Here is a 4,255-nt window from a genome sequence, read left to right on the forward strand (position 1 = left end):
ATATATATATATATATATATATATATATATATATATATATACGTATGTATGTGTATATATATATATGCATGTATTGAACACACACACACATACATATATATATATATATGTATATCTTTGTATATATATATATATGTGTGTGTGTGTGTGTGTGTGTGTGTGTGTGTGTGTATACGAGCACACCATGATGATTATTATACATGCATAGTTACACACCACCATAAAGTAAAAAGTAAATCCGTATTAATTGCTGGATTCAAAACAGAAGTAGAGCCATATATGGTTTCGATCGGAGACAGGTGGGCTATCAATCATATGTTTCTATAGATGATTCACTCCTCTCATCTCGTTTCAACAGATATGACAGTCGAAAAGAAAATATATTAATGTAAACAAAAACATGACATGACAAGTAACCCACAGTCAAACGTCTTCACCTACACACCACTCCCGGGAATCTCTTCACAAAGATTTTTGCAGTGTCTTTTCGTGTCACGTGTATGTTTATAATGCCCTGGTTAAACAATCAAGCCAATTATTCTACTGGCATCCACATGACTAACAAACCAAAGGGATACATTTTAAGTTAGACATTTCCTTTACCCTTCTAAACTGGAAAATGCTGCTGGTTATCACAAAATCTGCGTTTAGGAAATCTTGGGATTAATTATTTCTCCTTCTAACCCACATTTCTTTCTTTTTGCGGTATTCTATCGTGTATTAACTAAAAAAAAAGAATCTCTCACGCATTCTATATATGAGAACAATTATTTTACTATATGTTTCTCCCCCATGTTATTTATCGACATCTGTCATTTGTTTAGTTCAGTCTTCCAAGACTATGTATGATAGTGAAAACAATAATGAGTCAAAGGAAAATATCTGAGTAAGATATTTTTCAAGTGTTAGCTGTCACGTTTACAATAATGATGAATAAGAATACATGCTTTTATGATAAATAAAAAGATAAAATAAAACAATATTTCTTTATTGGTATATCCGAGACCTATGAGATATAGGTGTTTAACGCTTTGAGATACTGATGAATTATTGTGAGCTGTACTTTTAATATAACTCTTCTCATTAATCATTGTATATAATAAATTTTTATTAAATAACAAAAATCATTAAGTCCATTGACGTCGTTAGCTCCAGGCTTCTGTTGTTCACATCCTACTCAAAATTCAGATGTCATCTACCAAACAAAACCCAAAAGAAGTATTATTTAGACTGTACAAACCATCCATATTGAATTTTCAAAAATATCGCCATGGCTACATTCCACGAAACGTTTATCCATAGGCACGATATTTAATTATCAATGGACGAGATCAACAACTGTGAAATCGACAGCAAAATGTGATATAATTCTCACATGCAAATACTGGGGGCACTATAAAACTGAAAAGCTTTTCATTGTTTTCTAATGCCGAATTCCGTTCAAATCTTAGCTATGTATAACAGAGGTCAGTTGGATGTTAGTTACTGGGATAAGACAGCGTTTCTGTAAGAGACAAACACGATAGAAGCAACTATTCCAAACTGTGCCTAGCAGCATGTGTATCAGTGTGATTCACAGGTTACATATAATATAGTATAATATGATATAATATAATATAGCATAATATAATATAATATAATATATTGGGTCATCACATCATTAGCGTAGCTAGAGTGTGTGCTGCATGGGGAGGCTATTTCGTTTACAGCCATGAAATAAAAGTGGGAGGAGGATGGGATAAACTACTTGCGTCAACTGGCTATAAAAGCAGGTTGTAATTTTACCTTGTATTTATTCTCAATGAAAGTTTTGAAGAATGCAGTTCTATTTTAAAAAGGTATTTTTTCCAAAATTATAATGGAAGTGACAAAGGAGCATATCTAGCATATTTTTCTTTCTGAGTTCAATAAAGGCACCAATGTAATGGAAAGTGCGAGGAATATTAATACAGTATATGCGGATCGGATAATAAGCGTAAGCCAGTGTCAATGGTGGTTCCAGAAATTCCGAGCCAGAAACTACAGCCTAGAAGACGAGTCTCGTCCTAGAAGATCTGTAGACCTCGACGAGGACTCCTACAAATCCTGGTGGAACAAAATCCTATCGTAACTGTTGAGGAATTAACAGAGAAGCTTAGAGTTGGTCATTCAATCATTCATCGACATCTATGTGCCATTGGAAAAGTCAGCACTTTGGGTCAATGGGTTCCTCACAAACTTTCCGAGTCTAATCACGCGCAAAGAGTGAACGTGTCCTCTTCTTTGTCGCCACGTCACACGAATGAACCATTTTTGGACCGAATGGTGACTGGTGACGAGAAATGGGTTCTCTATTAAAATGTCAAGCGTCGAAAACAGTAGGTAGGGAAAGGAGAAACACTGGCACCTCAGGATAAAGAAGGTCTTCACCCACGTGAGGTGTTGTTATTTGTTTGGTAGGATATGAAAGATTTTGTCCACTTTGAACTTATAAGACCAAACAAAATGATAACAAAGTAAATCTACTGCGAGCAGCTTGAGTGTATTAAGTCGGCGCTAGAAGAAAAACGACCATCTTTGGTTTCAAGAGGAAAGTTGTTCTTCCATCAGGATAATGCTCAGCCATATACAGCAAGGATGGCATTCATAAGGCTGGAGCAGTTTGAATGGGAAACGATTCCCCACTCACCATATTCGCCGAACATTGATTATTATTTATTCTGCAGTCTTCAAACTCATTTGGACGGAAAAATATGAATTCTGCAGACGAGGTAAGAACAATACTGGAAGAGTATTTTTCGTCAGGGACAAGTGAATTTTGGAAGAGCTGCCTTGCAAGTCTACCAGGTAGATGGAAGAGCATTGTAGAAAATGAAGGAGATTATATTTTAGATTAAAAAAGAACATTATCTTAATTTTGAAAAATAAAAGAAGTATTTAAAAATCGCATTATTTATAGGATGACCCAATAATATGATGTAATGTAACATATATATATATATATATATATATATATTACATATTACGGAGGTGTACTTGCATAGCAAGTGACTTGATCTGAGATCGTGTACTGAAAGAAAAGCAATTGCAGCGTGGAAAATGTTTATAAGCCATTTAAAAACACAAAAAACATTAGATTCACTTGAACATTTAAATTTAATTTGTGTCAAAATATTTTCGTCGCTTCGAAACTGCAACCTGTTCACTGGCAAAACTTCAGATGTTGCACGAAGTTTTGTCAGTGAACAGGTCGCAGTTTCAAAGCGACGAAAATATTTTGACACAAATTATATTTAAATGTTCAAGTGAATCTAACGGTTTTTGTGTGTTCGTAAATCGCTTATAAACATCTTCCACGCTGCAATATACATATAGTTGTCTTACCATCCCTGTTGTATTCCTGTGAAACTTGGACTTGTTATGAAAGGCATTTTAAATTGTTAGAACAATTCCACCAAAAATGCCTTCTTCGCATTTTAAAAATTAAATGGAGTTCTTTTACTCTAAACACAGATGTCCTTGCATCTGCAGACATCACCTCAATTAAAGCTATCGTTTTGAGGAACCAATTGAGATGGTGTGGCCATATTATTCGAATGGCAGATGAACGCATGCCGAAACAGCTGTTTTATGGTGAGCTTGCAGAGGGGAAACGCTATCGGTGTAAACCTTTAAAAAACGGTTTAAGGACGGCATAAGGACTACTATGAAGTCACTTAGAATGGTTCCAGAAGATATAGAAACCCTTGCTTTGGATCGAGTTGGATGGCGAACAAAGGTGTGGAGAGGAGTAAAAGTATATGAAGGGGCCAGGATAACGCATGTAAGACTCAAAAGAGATCTAAGGAAGAATGTAACGATCGAGAAGGTAAATGATTATCACTTTTTTGTGTGAACAGTCTGTGACAGGCCATGCCTGTCCTTTGCTGAGCTCAAATCTCATTTGCGAACGCATGGTAAACGAACCTCCACCAACTATTCTGCCTGTATGTCTGTGCACACCTTTGAATGTAATGTATGCCAGAAGGTTTGCAAATTCAATGGAGGCCTCAAAAGACATTTTAAGATCCACAAGGAGCAGAACTTATCTGCAGGTCTTGGTGGTCGGAATCAGAGGGACAATTTATGTGGGTATCTTTTCAGAACATTGTTTGTTTTAAAAAGCCACATCAGACGCCATGATGGTGCTAAGGTGTAGGTACAGGAGGTGGTTAAACTCAACTCTGCATAAGGAGTAGACAACCACCACCATATATATAATATACTATATATATAT

This window comes from Octopus bimaculoides, chromosome 1 (assembly GCF_001194135.2).
Source record: "Octopus bimaculoides isolate UCB-OBI-ISO-001 chromosome 1, ASM119413v2, whole genome shotgun sequence".
Classification (NCBI taxonomy): domain Eukaryota; kingdom Metazoa; phylum Mollusca; class Cephalopoda; order Octopoda; family Octopodidae; genus Octopus; species Octopus bimaculoides.